The sequence below is a fragment of the Phlebotomus papatasi genome, chromosome 1 (genome assembly GCF_024763615.1).
Source record: "Phlebotomus papatasi isolate M1 chromosome 1, Ppap_2.1, whole genome shotgun sequence".
In the NCBI taxonomy this organism is placed as follows: domain Eukaryota; kingdom Metazoa; phylum Arthropoda; class Insecta; order Diptera; family Psychodidae; genus Phlebotomus; species Phlebotomus papatasi.
The window spans coordinates 728030-747986 of record NC_077222.1 but is presented as its reverse complement, the minus strand read 5'-3'; the positions used below and the strand labels follow the sequence as shown (position 1 = coordinate 747986).

General features: G+C 33.2%; 1 protein-coding gene across 8 annotated transcripts in view; it reads right to left on the bottom strand.

The window, feature by feature from the left end:
• The window catches only part of LOC129799830 (homeotic protein antennapedia), a 226957-nt gene that overhangs the window by 48410 nt on the left and 158590 nt on the right, over window positions 1-19957 (bottom strand). For 2 of the 8 annotated variants that reach the window (XM_055844066.1, XM_055844069.1), the window contains exon 1: window positions 17899-18679. The exons of the other annotated variants lie outside the window; for them this stretch is intronic. The gene's annotated coding sequence lies outside the window, so the exon portion shown is untranslated. Of the gene's footprint in view, window positions 1-17898; window positions 18680-19957 lie in introns of those variants that run through there. 8 annotated transcript variants of the gene reach the window in all.

Genomic DNA, 19957 nt, shown 5'->3' with positions numbered 1-19957 from the left:
GCTTCGCGAAGCCACTGACAAAGGTGCAAAGCCGCCGTTAGGCGAACAACATAAATTAATTTCTGAGAGTGCATGTGTTTGGGGACGGTGTTGGGAAAAGTTGGGGATGTTTTCCGGAATAGGTCTATGTAATGTGTGAGGCTTTTAATTAGCACCGCTGCCTGGGGGATAAAAGTCTTCTGTTGTTGGCAATTAGTGACACAAGTCTAGTGCACTTCCCAAAAACCGCGAAATGGAGATTTTTCAAGCTAAGTGGGTGGGATTGAATAAGGTTGCATATTTTGGGGAAAGGTTTTTCGGTCCTGACCGGAAGGTGCTTAATGGACATGCCAAAAGCACTCCCATGTTAATGGAATGACCACCCACTAAACAGTCCCATTCTTTCTAACATCTCTCTAGAGATATTTCTATAAGTTTTGTCATTTCCAGCGGTAATTAATGATCTTGAAATTGCAGCGTCAAGCCTGGTCACAGAACGAAATTTGGTCAAGGGGTAGGAAATTGCTACATAAGAGAGTATGCTTCCAAAAGCTCAAAAAATCTACTACAAATATTCAAACCAAAGATTTTTAGTAATCCATTTACTGATTTAAATGATCTTATTTATATTTTTTTGTGATAGCTTAACCCTTTACCCCGTGTTCATACGAGGATAGCCAAAAAAAATCAGAATGGATTTTTCGAAAAAGGTCATTGGATAAATCGGAAAATTTTAATAATAGGCAGCTTTGAATTTGCTTTAATAAAGCATGAAGAAGAATGAAGAATAAAGAATAAAGAATGAAGAAGAATATTTCCAATATTTAAATTTTAAAAATTGTCAGAAAAATACTTAAATTTTTAAAGCACAAAATGCACCGAATCAGACTCTGTTGGACTTTCCAAGGTTAGATGTAAGACTTATCATTGATTATGTTTCTCAGTTTAATTTTTATTGTTGATTTTCAGTTCGTAAAAAGTGTCTCGTCGTTAAAGGGTTAAATACATTTATACTGCATTTAAAGATATAATATCTTGCCCAAATAAACTTAAAAATTTAAACAACTTACATCCTGAAACCTCAACTATTCAATATAAAAGGTTACAGAAACCCATTTATTAATTTATACTATCACTTTGGAATTTTATAAAATATATATATATATATATCTTTTTATAATAAATATATATATATATATTTACCCCAAGTTGGCGTTTTTAATAAAAGAATTTCTAAAGAAAAGGGTCTTAGTAAAATTCCAAAATTGATAGCGGCTTTATATTCAAAGAATCCAAAATCATTTAGTAAATATTGATCATAGTGCATGAATTTTGAAAAATAACTGGGTAATAATTAATATCTTCTGCAAGAAAAATATTTCAAAAATAGGGCTATTCGATAATTTTAAATAACTAAATTTCGATAAGTTTTATTTTCTAAATTCCTTGTTCGAATTCTAAGAAACTTACGACATTAAAAAAAGATCTATGGAGGATATCTTTGGAAAAAATTTGAATCTGCTATCTTATTCATCTTGGAAATGATTAAATTTTGAAATTTTCGATTTGTGACTTTTTACCCCATTCCTTCTACTATACTTGAAGATGAAAAGAAATTTAGTTTACCGTCATACATTTCTTAAACAGAATTTAGCGAGAAAGCTCCCGAAAGCTCCAAATTCACAAAAAAGAGCCCAAAAGAAATTTTCGTGCGATATGCTTTCACAAGCTCAAAATTTCAAATGTTTTTTTTACCTTTTAGTTTTTTCAACACTTGTTCATTAAACTGTTTTAATTCTTTTTTGGAAACTTTTTTTCGAAAGCTCAAAATTCAAATTTCGTATATCGCAATATTCTATCTGTCGATTTGGATAATTACCCATTAAAACCTTAAAATGATATCAAATTGGCAAGTCTAACACCTCAAAATTTTTGAGATTGTGAATAAAGCTACCGCAGATGCGAGTGACTTTGTCTTTCGGGGGTTACATTGTCATCCTGCTATTTGTAAGCTTTTCTTTAATTCTAGCACTTAAGAATGGGCTTTTCCGATTAGACAAATTAGATAGGATCGGTGACGATCATCGATAAGTACTAGAATTAAAGAAAAAAGCTTACAATCAGCACGGTGACAAAGTAAACCCTTATCTACGGTATATAAACAAAGCTTCCGTAGATTTGGATGACTTTGCCTCCCGGTGGTAACTTTATCCCATGCTGTTTGTAAGCTTTTCTGATTTCACATGGTAGATCGGATTGAAGAAAACCATCCCTAAGTGCTAAAATTAAGGAAAAGCTTGCATTAAGTAGCGTGCCAAAGTCACTCCGGAAGCCCAAAATAACCCGTAAGAGAAAGTTCTCTCCCTTCGAACGTTCATGTCTTCGAATAATGTAAATCTCTTTTGTTTTCGTAAGAGATTTACACTAAATTATCACGGAATTATTAATAATTGATGATAATCCAACTAATATTTAATAGAAATGTGTAAGTCTCTTAGGAAAACTACAAGAAAATTCACATTATTCTGAGGCATGAACATTCTAAGGGAGAGTACTTTCCCCTACATAAATGGTAATTTTATCTCTTTATTCAGTTAACTAGTTTTGCCTGGTTACGGTAGCAAATTTAATCCCAAAAGTAAGTAAGAGCTACAAAACCTATTAATCGATTTATATGATATTTTTTGGAAACTTCAGGGAAAAGTTTACGAATATTTCTAGATGTAAAAATACCCAGTCAAGTGCCTACAGTTGTAATAAAATTTAAGCATTGGTAAGCCTTTAGGAATCACCTGGGCATGAGGCTGTGTCAGCATCATAGCACTTCTCGGGGGTGATTTTGGGTGTCTCTGGGGAGAAAGAATGTTCCAGTGGAACGTGGTCAGTGAAGCGAGAGAAAATCTACCATCTCTGATGGTATTGTGGCCAGAATGAGGACGTTGGCGAGAAAGCCAGGAGGGGTGGACATGAGAATGATGTTAATGTTGCGAGACATTTCGGCGTGAAAAAGAGCACTGGGGAGCTGTCTCAAATCCATGCCAGAGATAGTTGACGAGCCAGAGACACGCAGGAAGAATTTCACTGCTTCACAATTGCATATATTGGGTGTCTTAAGCTTGGAATTCATTGAAAAGTGGCATCTCAAGAGCAAAATCAATGCATTGTTAAAATATCACTTGTAACATCTCAACGTCAATTGAGACAACATACAACTATTTTCGAGAATTATTTATTGCATCTCACATGGTGGCGGTGAAAATGGATTCTTTCAGTTGGTGGTGCAAGTGAAATTCACGCGAGAAACGCACTAATGCCAAGGAAAGGCGAATTATTTATTGATACGGACAGTCTTTTGGCTTTGGCTTCATCGTCTCATGGTTGGAAAATTAACACTGGCTCTGTTATTAAAGATTCAATTCTGTTTATTTATTTTTTTTACATATACTACTCATGGCTCTCTAGGAACACCCTCCCGCGATGTCTCGCGTGAATACGTTTATTATTCTTGCACAGCACGAGAGGTGCCACAGAAAACTAACGAAATTGTTCAACATTACTGGTCCAAGGATAGTGAGAAAGTTTGGTGAAATGGAGAAAATTTCTTTCGGAAAATTAAAGTGAAATTGAGTTCTTTGAGAAAAACACGGACTGCTTTAAGTTTGCAATCGCTCAAACAATTGGACTAAAAAATACTTTTTTAACCGCTTTTATTTAAAAAAAAAAAGAAGTATATAAGAGTCTTTTCTATTTGCAATTTCAAGCTGATCTAATAAATATTGATTAAAATATTTATATTCAAGCAAAATGATTACATTACGAATTCATAATGCCTGTGAACTATGGACTTAAGTTTTGTGACTTTTCCATTCTACTCGAGAAATTGTGCTAAAACTGCTAAAGATTTATTGAAATTCAGTTACACCACATTGAAATGTTTGTGGGAAATTTATAGTTGTTGACACATTTTATGAAGTTCAAGAGAAATTGCGGAGTTGTTCAAATATTTATCACGCCTTTTGATAAATTGCAGAACGAACACAGGTTTTTCACCCAAAGGATTTCCCGAGAAATCTCGTGGTTTTTCCGCGACAGATCTAAAGCAAGACAGGCCTTCGAGCTTAAGGTGGGAAGTTGCCCTACCACGGAACATGGTAAGAGGTAGAGGCAAAGTAGTAATTACGGAGATTGTGTGATTGGTTGAAAACGCTAATTGCATGGTTTTGTGGGAACAGAAACATGTGGCCTGGCCTCTTTGGAAGCCACAATTCAGCCCATCGTCTGCAAAGGTCCACCTCCATTCTTTTGGGGTAAATTTTCCCTAGGCCGCAGGAAAAGTGAATTTCTAATTTTCTCAAAGACATCGAGAACGATTGAGATACATTATAGCATATCCCGAAAAAATCCCATTGTCGACGATGGAGGTCTTGTGGAGACCTCTTGAGGAATCACCAGCGAAGTGTAACGAAAATTAATTACCAAATTACAACGCTGGTGACAAGTTTGGTTACTCAATTCAACTGATGACTGTGTAAATTGCCTCTTTTGCATTTTCATGTCGCGAGACCTCTTCCTCGTATAAGAATTAATTTATTTTCTCAATATTCTTTTTATGGTCCCTCTTCGCCGGCTTTTATAGCTCGTACTCCATGGAGAGAGCAATAAAAATAATCTCTCTATTTTTCGATATCTTGAAATTTCCACGAATGTTCTCTAATAGAAAATTTCTTATGAAATTGTCCGTTTTCAGATTTAAATATTGAACATATTGAATCAGAATATTGGTTTGATACTTGTCTTCATAAATAGATCTATGAAGGATATCTAAACATTTTCTCCATATAGATTTCTAGGAGCTCTTCCTCTTATATAGTTTTTTGTGGAGCTTGATACCAACATTAAGTACGACGACAGGACTCTGATAATGCAAGGTAAGGTGTTCCAGTGCAATACAGCAATTAAAGGTATTATCCATGCTCTCAAATAAGGGCCTTATCCAAGTTTATAAATTAAGTCCTGAATAAGTACTTATTAAATCCTTAACTAAGCATTTTTTATACGAAAGTACTGACATCTGGCGACAACAAGCAGAAATTGAAATATAGAATACGATGAACACATGTAAAGTATTGGATAAAAAGAGATGAAAAAACATATCCTCAATAAATTTGAGTTTTCTATCCCAAAATTTTCCAGTCATCAATGTATTAAAAGTAAAAATCAGTGAACTCTACGGAATTTATTTTTGTCTCTATTTTGGTTAGGTAGGGTAAATGTCCTAATTCAAAACCATTTCCAGATGCTTTAACTTTGACAGAAGATTCAACACATTAAGTTCATTTTTTTTCTGATGAAAATAACATAAATTTGCTCCTTGAGTCTTCTAAAATGTCACTGTTTAGTGAAAATTCTTTAGATATAATTTGAAAACTTCTTAAATACAAGGACAATACACAAGTGTAAAATGCTGCTATTGGAAATAAACTAATCCAAATGGAGACAAGGGAAATTTCCTAATTGGAGACAAACAGTGTAAGTAAAACCGCGACGAAAGGCTTCCAAATTAGGATTCCAAAGTAGGATTTATTCTTGTTCCTGGTCTTTTCTCCTTTTCCATCTGAGACAATAAGAAAATCTCTAAAAAAAAAATATCACAATTCTGGTGTTTCCTATTGAAGCATTTGCAGACAGTTCAGAAAACCCCTTTTTATTCATGAAATAGGTAATTATTTCATTTGAAAACTTCACGTACGGGTAATAATAAAATTTAACTAAAATTATCCAGAAATATTTCATAAATGTAAAAAAAAACGAATAAACCGAATAAACACCAGACACCTTATTGTGTTTTTCATTGGAAAACATGGTCGATCGATGAAAAATTCGATGGTGCAAAGGTACACTTTTAATTTTTCTGAGAAATTAACAAATTACAATTTGTGAAAATGGATGGATTTTCGCTTTATTTGGAGCAAAATTAACTAAATAATGTGACTGATGTATAGAAAATATATTAATAAAAATTCAATACTGTATTTATCATGGAAAAAATTATGTTTCCATTTGGAGTAGCGAAAAGTTTCCATTTTGAACAGGTTTTGAATTAGCTTAATTTACCCTAAGTTTAAGTGATTTTTACCAAGAAGCTAAATCAGAACTACCAAATGTCAACGAGATATTCGAATTCGAAACTAAACTTTATTGCGAGCTTTTGTGTGGATTGAGAATTACAAAAATCTGAAATTCTTCTCAATGGAAATGGCCCATAATGCACTAAGGTTGATCAATTTCTTAAAAATTTTTTTAAGAAATTGTATGTTCTACAACTTCTTAAAATTATGTGTACAGTATGTACTTAATGTGTTATCCGGGTGAATGCAATGATCCCTGGTTCCCGGATTGAAACTTTTTTTTAAATAAGTCTTTAAGTTCAAAAGGTGAAAAATACTATAAAGAGGGTAGTTTTTGGCTGATTGGGACGTGTTTGGGCTCACTGTAAAGGCTTTGTATTCCGTAAAAAATTGAGTTAGCATTATTTGTTTATGAACCAATAACCAATCGATAAATCTAATTATTTTAAAACTTTGTAAAATACTTAAAATCGTGTTTACAGTAAAAGACATAAGTAGTGGAGCAAGGAGTTCGAGCATCCCGCAAAGCTATGATGCTTCGCCACCCCTTTATTTCTGGGTGAGAGGTTTTCATTCTATTAGAATCCGTCTCTCGATTGGAATTAGCACACCAAAAACTAAGAATTAGAAAAAAAATATCTTCTCTCGCGTATTTTGAATTAAAAAAAAAAACGACAAAAAAATTAACAAAAAATACTAAACTCCGAGGAATATATTTATTTCTATACACAATTTTTCCTTCTCTCTGTTTGATTTTTCAGACCAGGAATATAAAAAGACCGTTCAAGAGGGAACCATGCCATAAATTTGGTTGTCCGTTATTTATGTAAAACACCTTCGTGTGCAGAGATAGAATAAAATAAAAAGAAAAAAAAAAGAACTGAATCATATTCGGGAGGAACCAGTGAATTTATTAAGTGTGTGTTTGTTCTCATGAGTGTTCACTACAGTAGAAAATAAACTAATTTATTTAGGAAGTTCCACACGAGGTTTCTCCACAAATTTGGCTTCTTTGGCTCCCCTCGAAAAAAAAATTTATTAGACAATTGTGTGTGGTCTCCTAGAAAATGTATGGCGAAATAGTCAAAATGCTGCAACGCACTAAGAAAACTTTCTATTTTGCGCCTCGTGAGTTCACGTCTCAAAAGACACCGTAAAAATGAGACATTTATTTTTTTTTAGGCTGGTCAAAGAACTCAAACCATGGTCACGTGAATCTTGAGTAACTTTCACCCAAAAATACAAAGAGAAATACCTCGAATTCCTCGCCCTTTGCAAGGGAAACTCATTTGAGAAATTTATCGTACCTACAGTGTAATAAGTAGACTTATTTCTTTAGTATACAATTAGGATATTATTCAATATAAATATAGTTTAAAAAAAGTAACATAAATATTTTATAAATTTTAAATGTTAATTGATATTTATAGTTTTTCGTTCGAATTACTGTTCCCAAACGGCTAATATTCTCTCAAGCAAGTTGACCATTTTAGCTGAGACTTTTAAAGTAAATAAATTTGCTTTGGGCTCCTCGATGGAACTAACAAAATTGTGCAATGATAAATTTTCTCGTGATCGTCCAAAGCGGAAGCTTGTGGGAGAAGGTGCTTTCCTCGGAAAAAAAATTGCAGGATAAATTGAAAACAAAGCTGAAATGCCACAAAACAAAAACAAAAAAAAATTGTATCTTTCACTACTTCCGATTTGACTGTTTTCCGTGACACAATAAAATAAAATAAAATTTCGGGGAGAAAAAAGGCATCACGAGAGAGTGACAGATTTATGGCCATTGTCCGAGTTGTTGAGGAAATTTCGTGCTTTTTTCCACAGAATTTTTCCTGCCAACAAAAAAAAGCAACCTAGACAGTAGCCAAATAAAAAAAAATCCCAGAGAATAAAAGACCTCTCCCCAGGTGCTTTCCAATGTCCAGTGATTAATTGAATTGACAAAATTTGTTAATAATAAAATCGTGCAATTAAATGCGACGGTGTTTCGTGCAAATAGCGGCCAAAAAGGCGACGGAAGGTTTGTGCAGAAGCAACAATGTTGAATTGCATTTGTTTGTTGCTGTGGTTCGTGTTCATGCGGTATAAATGCACATTTAATAAGACAATTATATGAATTACAAGTGCATCAGAACAAATTGGATAATATTCATCCGGTGCGCATCTGGTTTCACACCATACAATTTTTTTTGTGCTGGTCGTCTTGCGGGGGAAAAGCCCTCCAATCCCGAAAAAATTATATAGAATTTGAGATGATGTACTTAAGAGGTTAATATTCAGCATATTTTTCTCCTCCGGTGCTCCAGATGAAGCAAAAAAGGGCGCATCAATGCAAAACTTAAAAGAATAGAAATTTATGCTTCACGTTTTAACTTTTTTTTTTTAAATTTAAAAGGTTTGGTTTTGTTTCCCAACACTCTGAGAATTTTTCAAAATATAATACAAGGAATTTTAAAAATATGCTGCTCAATGAAAGCAATTTTTACAGTATGCAATCAATATCCAACTCTATCATACTTAAAATTGAAGTAAATTAAATTTATTCTGATGTTTAAAACAAGAAGAAGAGTGCAAAACATGAGACAAATATACGCAAATTACTTTCGTAAATTGAATTTTAATCGAAATGTATTCTTTTGGATATTAAATCAGTATTCGTTATTATTGATTTAATTAAATTATAAATTAAAATTTTTTTTTTGCTATACTTATTTATTTATTCTATCACTGCAAATTAGGAGAACGTATAATTACTATTTTTTTTGTACAAGTCCTAAAAAAGTGCTATATGGGAAATGTACCAGCGATCGTCAGTGTACCTCGGATCGGAAGGTTGTCTCGCGAATCGGAACCCAAAATAAAATGTATTTTTGTAAATTATTCGCTGCATTTTAGCAATGAATTTTAGCTAAATGCATTATGTTGGTTCTTAATCTATAGAATCAATTTTCTCGTCGAGTTTCTAACAAAATTGTTATTATTTACTTCATTTATTGAATCTCTATATCAGAGTCTTAACCAGAAATCCGCCATTCATCACGTTCTTATAATGTTTCACGAGAATTTGCCTGACAGAATATAAGGAATTATGACTGATTAAAATGATTTACAAATCTGTGTTACTTTTAAAAAAATTATACTTAAAAAAATTATCAGTGATTCTAGTTTCACAATAAATGCACTTTTTTATTTGTCTCGACAAGAAATATTAAAAATAAATTATTTTTTGTAAACAAGTATGTTTTGTTCCATCTGTTCCTAGGAGAACAAAGAAGTGAAAGAACACTTTACTATAGTGAGAGTTTCATTGAATTCTACAATTTTAGTAGTTTTTTTGTGTGAGAATATACAGTATGTAAGACGCAGAAATACAACTTTAGTTATCCCCAATATTTTGGTGCTTATGCACCTCTCCCCAATGCCAAGTGGTGTTCTGCGTGGTATCTGCCTCACAATTATAGCGGTTAGAAACAGAAGTTTGAAATTCAATTTTAAATTCCAATCGAGTAATCGATTCAACACTTCATGTTGAATCGATCGATATACGTCAGTGATCGCCTCTGATGTCAGTCAGTGTGTAATCATGGCGCTGTGAGGTGGGCCACACAGTTCGGCCGGTGTAAAAATCTTGGCCCCATAAGTGTTTTTCCTCTTAGAAGACTCTTCAAGTCTTATAAGTACACGGTGTAAGAGAAACGAAAAAGCTTCAAAAAGCCTTGTAGAGTGATTTGGATGCCAAAAAAGCAGATGAATCCTCATCAAAAAGTCTGCCGATCCGTGGCTCACCCCCTTCCGATCCGTGGAACATCTGATTAAGTCCATTCCGATCAGCAAAATACACTGCATCTTTACATTTAAACCTATATATTATTAATTTCCGTTTATAGAAAAAGTTTAAATACATGGAAATAGTTAAATGGATCACTAATGTATCAATTGGAATACGAAAAACTACCAAATAGTGTTTTGGGGCTCATATTTTCAGCTAAATATGGAGCATGTCTACTAACATTCCGATCCGTGGTACACTTCCCTTATTATTCTTATAAAAATTTCAGAGATATATTTTACTAATACACTTGTGCATTGCCTGAATATTTTCATTAGAAATTAAAATTTTCTTTTAATAATTTTTCCACTCAAGATTGGAATATTTCACCATGGAGAACTTAAGGCACTTGAGGGTAGATATATGGTGTATGTCTCGGCTAACTGTGAAAACTTTACCAAAGAGCTTCCTCTCCCATCTTTTGAATATTTTTCAGGTTGTTTATAAGGCTATCAATTAAATAAAGCAGCAAAAATAAATTTAAAAGAACTAAGTTATATATATAGGTATAATTTTAAGGAAAAAACACATCAATTGTTAAATTCTTACGATTAACGCCATTGCCGTCAGGACTGTAATAGTTTTATTTTAATTTCTTCATTCTTTGCAATCCTTACATTCTTAATTATCAACTTATATCAACATATTCTGGAGGTGTTATGAAAATAAATTAAAAATTAAAAAAAATGTGACAAGACAGCGAAGTTTGTGTCTCGACTACGCGTAGTTTTTTTTCGTCTACCGTTTTTCCTCTCATTTCTCCTATTTTTTCAAGTTATTTTCGCCTAATATTTTGCATTGTAAAAAATCTAAGACATAAAATGTGTAAATTTTTAGAACAATTATTAGACGGTAAAGAGTGACGGTAAAAATTTGACGATCAATGTGAGTCTGTCCACAAAACTAAACACCCTCTTCTCAGTAAAATTTATCCTTTAGATAAAATCTTGTTAATAATTATCCCATTTACATCATTAATTTGCCATTTAGTCGCCCCTCAGTAAGATTCACTCTACAATCGAGTCATTGAGAAGTTCAAAGAGAGAATTCTCTGCTCATTTGAAGGAATGAATGTAACGCGGATTTCTCGTCGCTTCTTTATGAGAATATCATAGGGCGAGTAATTTGCTGCCGGTGAGATAATAACAACGTGAAACATGTAAGACAATTTTCACAGTGCCAAGAAAGAACTATTCGGGTTGAAGAGGGGATAGAGGATGAGAAAGACAAAATAGTACGAGAAATGAATATGAAAATAATAAACAAGAATAGTGTGTGGTACGTACAAAAAAAAACACAAAAAGTCAAAGAATTTAATGGTGTACACACGACGACGAATAGTATTTTATTATTCAATTATGCACTTTTTGCGATAAAATGGTGTTAAATGAAATTATTGCAATTAAAATGCAAATTAGATGATTTGTTGCCTTCCATTCTCCCAATGTACTTATTAATTCTGCACAGTATTATGAACTACTAATATACCTTCGATGGCACGATTGTTGGCCATCTCTTTAGCTTTAGCTTTAGCTCTGCTTTTTCCCCCCTTATATCCCGAATCACCAGCAGATATTGTGGTCTTGAGGAAAATTTAATTGCAATGTCTTGGAGGTGTGAGAGATAAAAGAAAATTCGAGTGATTTGACATTACAATGGGTGGGAAAAATAGTTGAGGAGTTGCTTTGGCTGAAAATTGTGCCTCCCATCCGAACCATCTTCCCATCAAAGCCCTCAGAGTGACTTCAAGTGAAGATGCCCGCATTTCGAGACAAACACCAAAAGCTGTTAGTAAGTGATTGAGGCAAAAAGGGTAATGATGTGTTCCAGCTTTGCAGAATGCTCGAACTCTCGATTTTGTTACAACATTCATGGTTGGAATGTTAACCATTCTTATTATTTTGATTTTATTTTAATATTTACCAATTTACAACCGATTTGAAAAAAATGCTGCCTAAATTTATACTAGGGTAAGTGTGCCAAATTTCGGCATAGTTGCATGCAAGCGTCAAAGTCTCAAGTTTGAAATGTAATATTTTAAATTTAAATTGATTTTTTTTATTCTTTCTTCTGAAAGACTATTGCTTGGAACCTTGCAGACAGTTTATCATTTTTATTTTCTCTAAAATCATTCTCAATACATTTTAAAATGAATAAAAATGTAGACATAGCATTGGTGGCATATTTCGGCCACCTTCATTCTCATAGTTCCTTGCCCTTCAGGAATTCTTCCAATATCTTTTTCACGTCATCTCGTTTGTCGAAGCTACATTTTTTGTTATTCTTTTGCATTGTATAATCTTTAGAGTACGTAAAATCTAAAAGTGCATGGAAATTCGAGGAACAAAAAAGGTGGCCGAAATTGCAAGCTGGCCGGAATTAGGCACACTTACCCTAAATCTGTTTGTAGTTCCTTGGCCTTTGAAATGAAAATAAATGTGTCGCGATCAGTTCAGCTGGTTCAGCTCTTTTGAGGTGTTTCAACATTTAATGATTGAATGACATTTATATTCTGATTTTAAAGAAATGTATGGTAGAAATACTAATCCAGTTAGAATGGAGTCATCACTTATGGACGTTATAAACTTATGGACAGCTTGCAAAAATCTTAAGTTCTTATCTAAAACAAATTTCGAAAAATCACAAAATTGGTAATCACATCATAAACTAATAATTTTATGACTTTTCGGAATCTGTTTTACGTAAGAATCAAGTTTTTTGCACGCTGTTCAGAAGTCTATAAAGTCCATAAGTAATGACTCCACCCTATTTCAATAAAACCTATACTAATGAGTATACTAAGCGCAATACAAAGTTTCACGATCATTTTCTGACTTTTAGAAATAATGTCTTAAAATCAAAACATAAGAAAGTGTCTCAAATATCCCGGCTCTCCCTTATTATATAAATGAAATGTCTGTCTGCATAGTCTCCAAATTTTTAGTCGAAATATGAAAAAACATTGTTATGGCCTATTCCATGCGATATTACAAAACATGGATCTATAGATGTCCTATATGGAGGGGGTCCCCTAAAACTCTAATTCATTACTTCTTACTGTTTAATCTCTATAGACCTTTATGGCGTGTACACGCCAGAAGTAATTTTCGCCAAAAATTGCCTTTCTTAAAAAAAATTTTGACGTTTCTATCTGCAATGATAAGCGAAATTTCCTTTAAAGAAGTATTTTTTAAAATAGCTCCTAGTGTGTAGACACACTGTAAGTATTAACAAAAAAAGTGTCTTTTTGATGGAATCTTGATATCTTGATATAACCTACGAGAAGTCAATATAATGTAAATTTCAATTTATAAAAAAATAGAGGAATTATATATCACTCTCTCCTTAAAGTTCGAGCAATAAAAGATGTGGCGGTGTCTGGAAAACAGTGACCAGAAGGAGAGAAATTTACCAGAGCGTCCAAATGGGTAAAGAATTGAATTAATCTCAATGATTCACATGCATCTTCCAAGCCATATCTTGATGATGTCTTAATTGTTGGAGAATTTCTTGGTTGCTTGGGATGCATCAAAAAAAATTCACCGACAGCCTGATTTTTCCCATCCCAAAAACCAGAAGCTACAGAGAGATGAAAAAAAGTCATTTTGAGAGATTTCTATTATGTTTAGCCTCAGAGCCTTAACTTTTGAGATCTTATATATGGCTTTCTTCGAAGGTTAAGAGCTCATTTTCACTTGGAAATTTACTAGTTGCAATGATAAATTTTCCTCAGGCATGAAAACACTCAAGAGATAACCCTTCGTGATCTTAAGAATTCATCTGTGAACATTGAGAGAAATCCATCATTTTGATCATTACAAGTTCTTTCTTGTAAAAGAAGAAGCATCATTTATGCAACCGCATTTGCAAAAAACAAGGTGATTCTTAGAAATTGTAGAGATGTTACACTGTCGAAATGAATTTTTTACACTTGCATTACTTTATTATTAATTGCTTTTGCCACACAAGCTACTGAAGGTATAAAGAAAAAAATGTAAATCAATGTAAATGGCATAGGCTTTAGTTAGAAGATGGATCAAGGTTTCAATGAATTAAAAAAAAATAAGGAGCGGTCTCATCACTGAGAAAATGGAATTAAGTGCAAAAACTTGCTTCCAGATATCATAGAGAGTAGCTTTTTCTTGTACCAAAATGTGATAGATTTTTTCACTGGTGAATTTTGGCACTGAAAGTGGCAAAAAAATAAATTTATTCAGCAAAAAAACAAATTTTGACAATACTCGGGCTAAAACTTTCGAAACAATGAAAATAATATGCAAGTTTTGACAAAGAGAAAATAAAGAAATGCTAATTGTCCTTGTAATGATCTTAGAAGCTAAATTTATAAATAAATTAGACCCATTTTAGCAAATATTTAGATTTCTTTAACTCATCAAAATATAATTTATAATATTTTGTTGAACAAATTTAATTTTTTACTGATCAAATATATTTTATAATTTATCATTTATTTATTATTCTAAATTTTGTAATTCCTTATAAGGAACAATATTTAAAATGGTCGCGAAATTTTACATTGAGAATGTGGAGAATGTCTTTGTTTTGGCATTGTAAGGATGAGCAGTAAAAAAATAAATTTGATAAGTCTTCAATTTTGGACTTTTAAAGAAGTAAAAGTTTTATGAAAGTTTTGATAAAGAAGTAAAATGAATTTAGTTGCACCTGTAACCTAACTTATATGTTAATTATATTATTTAATTAATTAGATTCATTATTGTGAAGGTTTAAGTCGTTCAATCACAAAAATTTAATATTTTTCTGACCATATTTAAAGTTTTATCGACAGAATTTAATCTTTTATTGTTTCTTTCTTTCAAAAAATAATTTCATTAATTAATTGTTAAAGCAAAAATATATTTTTAGTACTACTAATTATGGTTACCATTTGTATTTGTTAATTAATTGTACTAGAATTTACGCATATTTGAAGACGAAAACTCTTGTTACAAATAAAAAAGGACTATGAATTTTGAAACAATCTTAAAATTTATTTTTAAAATTGAATTGCAATAAATATTTCATGTACAGAAATTCGTCTTAAAAGATTAAGTATTCAACGTATCAATATTTCTTTTTTTTTGTATTTCAAAATGTTTAAAATTTTCAATACTGTAAAACTTAAAAATTGATAATTTTCGAAATGCTGGAGATATTGTACATTAAAATTCATCTCCATTCATTAAAGGGGAAAGTATCCACGCTTTGCACAGTCCTAAGCTTCATAATGACTAAATTTTTCCTATGTTTCTGAATAAATGAGACTCCGCAATATATTTTAAAAATAAGATACTTTCCCCTAGTTTTTAAAATATAGGTGCGATGAATCACATATATTGAAAAACATAGAAAAAATTTAGTCATTATAAAGCTTGGGTCCGTACAAAGCATGAGCACTTTCCCTTGCTTTTCTCAATGAAACGTTTTGAAAAATGCAATTTGCTTAATGTTCTCCAACATGATGATTTTTAACAAAATTATTCTTTCTTCTAGATAAAAAGCTCTTTAAAAAAATAACGTGAAAAACTTTTTATTTTCGTATAGGTATTTACTATGAATAAAAGCTTTGAAAGCTCTCTCAATCTGTACCCAAAATTCCTGTATATGATTTTTGAAAAAGAGTTAAACTAATGCAACAAATAATCATTCTTATCTACCCACAGAGAATTTCTCTTGAGGAATTCATTCATTTCACGAAAGGGGAGTCCTCTCTGGCCAACACGTGGCGATGTTGCATAAGGCGACTAAAGTCGCGACGGCAAGAAATGGCATAAGAAAAACAGGTTCTTGCATTTCGCATGACATTCAGTGACGACGAAGAATACCAAAGTGGCCAATAAGTGGGTTAAAAATTTGAATAAAATTTCCAGGAAGGGAAAAGTGACACACAACCTGGCGACATAAATTATCGCGTGTGCTACCAGGGATATAAATCGATAATTGGATTTTTTGGGGAAACCTTGGCCAAGAAAAGGGCTTCTTTTCAGTTACGGTCCTCATAAGAAACTCAGCATCAAATAAGATACCTCAGAAACCGCATCCTCTTTCCCACGTGCTTTCTTTTTTTTTGTTGTTGATATTATGTTCTTTTCTGTAATATGATTTATTTGCGATGTTGGGAGTTGATTATGCACGGGGACACCCCAAAAACGAAAGTTATACCTCTGGCTTTCTTTTGTGCAACTTCTCTTATTTATTAGTGCCTCAACCGGGACAAATAAAGTCTCGGCACTTACATCTCGGATAACAAGGTTTCAATTTGTAATTTCATCTCTCAAGGGAGACATTGTTCAAATACGGTGGATTTTTTCCTTACCGGCGACTCCTTCCGATTGCAAGAAGGGTAATTTATGTGGAAGTCTATGCGAAAGCCTCAAAGAGGGTGTTTCAATTTTTTCTAAAATTATCGGAAGCAATTTAATGATCTTTGCTAAAAATCATTGTAATAAATATTTTCACTTTACGTAAAATTTATTAAATCTAGGAACTAGCTTTTGCACCTCAAAGAACTTCATATAAACGATTGTACATATTAAACTGTAAAAGCTTGTTAAAAAATATTTGAAGTTAAACTTTTCATAACAAACTTTAAAAAAAAGTAAGGAGATAACATTATTTTTACAGACTAGTTTCGAAAATCAATTTGTGTAAAAGTTAAATCAATTTGTGTGTACTAAAGATATTAATGTTTATTTGCTATAAAATTTATTAAACTGAAATACTACCAAAATACAATTATATCGGTGTTATTCATAAATAATAAAAAATCGTCAAGTACAATTTTTATGAAAATCTCAAGAAGTTCTTTGATAAGTTGGAAAAACTTTTAACTTTATTTATAATTTGACACATACTATATTCACATTAACCCAGTTCCTGACGGTCTCAAAAATCTAAATAACAAGCAATTTTATTGATTTTTCAAAATTTATTGGAACATTTGCCCTTAATATCCAATTCGAAACAACAATTTCCTAAAAAATCGTGCCTGATAAGGAATTAGAGGAGTTAAGCCAGATGGCTCAGCCTTAGGTCTGAAGCCCGTATAAGGTGTATCCATAAAGTTTAACTGTTTTGATTTCTTAATAATTCAATTCAATTTAATTCTGTGATAAATAAATAGGACAAGGATCAAATAGGTCCCTAAACAATTGTTGCGGGATTTAAGGAGTACGTGGTAGCCACAAATCTGGTAGCCAAAATTCCCTCAATAAAAAAGGGAGTTGCGGAGAATGCAACACCTCGAACCCGACATACGGAGACACGAAGCCCTAAGCGCAATCTTTAAGGAACATTTTAATTAGGATTGTACATAAATATCGATTGATTCATTAAGTTTTGCAAAATTACTGCAATTGATTGTTGCTTATAAACGCAAGGCTCCCAAGAACTGGACTAAACCTTTAGTACGAAGTCTGACGTTGCTGCTTAACTGCCTCTTGTACCAAGTTCCTGAGCATTAATACTGTGTATAGTACTATAAATTATACAGGCTTTAGATCTGAGGTTTAACTAAATAAATAGCTTAACTTGTATAATTTCAATTAAGGCGTGTTGTTTGTAAAAATTTTATTGTAGGATCGTTCATAAGGCTCAAGCAGAAATTGTTCAACATTAAGAAAAATTAAATAGAAATAAAAATATTACTGTTTTCAAATTGTTGATAGCACTGCCAAGAGCAAATGAAAAGTTGAAGCACCCTTTGCATTAAACTAAGAACAGAATGTTGGGTGATTTTCGCGTGATATGCAAGTGATTTTTTTCGTCCTCACCGTGACGTCCAATTTAAATATTATATATATATAGACTTTGGAATATCTGTGCTGCCAATAAATTAACTGCGCGAGCAACAAATGTTGCTACAAGACGGCACAAATGGAGTGCTTTTGGCGGGAGAGACAGATTATGCTGTTAAGTTGCCGTTGACATATGGTTTACCTTGCTTGTAATGTTCTTATCCGAATTGTAACTGTGTCAGAGTGTCACTTTGCTCAGACTTTTCATTTCCATGAGGCCACATCTATCCCATTTGACTCCTAAAGAGACACCTCAAAACTTATCACATTTGATCTCCATTTTGACACATTTTCTTCATATTTTTTCAACTATTTTCCATTTGCATTTTCACTTAGCGGTCCACTTCACCCGCACAATTTTGAGGATGGATTTCACTGGGTTATGATTCGTTTGAATATTTTTTTTTAAAGAAAAAAAAAACCTCTTAAAGCACACGCACAGTGTGCTTTCCCCGCGCAAAAATGAAAAATGACGGATGATTTTTCGTGGCACCAACACAGCACAATTGCAGAGAGTTGCTCTCAATGGAATAAATATGAATGAAGCAAACGGAGAATAATGTTTACAATAAAATGCACTAAAAAATCGTGAATGAATAATTCAGAATTTATTATGACACAATCACTCCACTTTTGTGCTGAAAATACTTCAAGAGGATTCCAATATCAATTGGACAAAGATAGGCACATTTTATCTAATATTATTTTCACGCTGAGGAAAATCTATCATTTTGCAAAATTCTTTTTTACAACTAAAAAATCCAGGCACTCTTTGTCACTTTTTGCAAATTCGTTAAACAACAAATAATCCCAGGAAAATCCCATGGACATCCTGACCACGTAGTTAAACGGATCGGGGAAAAGCTTAGGCGAAAGCGCGTCAGAGAATCGCGTGTGATTTTCCCGAATGTCATGCAAACACTGAGAAAAGCCGTGGCTCTCGAGCACAAACCAACGCTACAATTGCTCAGCCTTCATCTACAAGCGTCGAGCAGAGCTCTAATACACTGTTGCTGTCTCTTGTGGTAAAGCTGAGAGCTCATGTTTTCACATGGATTCCCTCTTCTCTTTTTTCCAACCCAACAACCGAACTCCGTCCCTGTCTTTCATTCGACCATCAGAAGGGGCTCAATCAAAAATCCTCACTTTCCAGGAGAATGTCCTAAGATCATCATGAGACCCCCTAACCACCCAAAAATTTCCCACAAAATTTTCCCCCAGACTTCCTGGGCAACACCAGCAATGTCTCAGGCAATTAATTCCTCCAAGCTGCGATCTAGATAAAAATGCCTTTTCGGGAGGGTAAAAGAAAATTCCAGTAGAAATATTTTCTATTTGTGTGCCATTATTGGGCGGAAAGTGGAAATCCACCGTGATTCATCGTTGTCTTGCTCGCTGGGTAAATATTTGCCTAACGATTTGTCAAATGGCACACAAACAGGAGAAGAAAAGATGAAAAAAACGCAACTAAAAGGGGCCAGGGTCGGGTCTTAAGAATTTCCCAAGAATACTTTTAATCTGGAAGTGGTGTGGAAAATATTTTTCACGTAAGAAGCAGTCTCAGGAGCTAATCGCACAAAAGCAGTGGCTTTGCAACGCGGAGGTCCCAGGTTCAATTCTCATACGTAGCCTACCTAACTCCAATTCATAGATAAGGGGTAACGCATTTCGGGGAACGTGAGCCAATCAGGCCAGGGAACCCATAAACTTTTTGCACTTGTGCACTTTTTCGAGAAACTCATGGGAAACCTGGATTTTCCAGATATGTTTTCAGGGGGCCGGTCAAAATCCCGAAAACCAAAATCATTAAAGCCAAAATCCCGAACGTTAAAATCCCGAAAGCCAAAATCCCGAATGAGCCAAAGTAATTTTACAGAAAAAAACTTACAGACTAAATATTCTTAAGGATCAACCTGAGTCTATTTAGACCCTAAGGGCCTTGACAGAACTGAGGATTAGCCAAGAGACGGCTTAGCGTAATTATATTCGAAATAATGGTTAAACTACATTTCCATCATTTTCCACTAAGCGGTCTCTCGGCTTACGTCTGAAGTCTGTCAAGGATCTAAAGCAGACTTCGACTTACGATTCGGACACATGACCTAACTTCTCTAATTTTTTAAAAAGCAAGATTAAAGAAAACTTCCACTTAGTATTGTATATTAGATTACATATTTAGTAGATTATATGGATCTAATGGC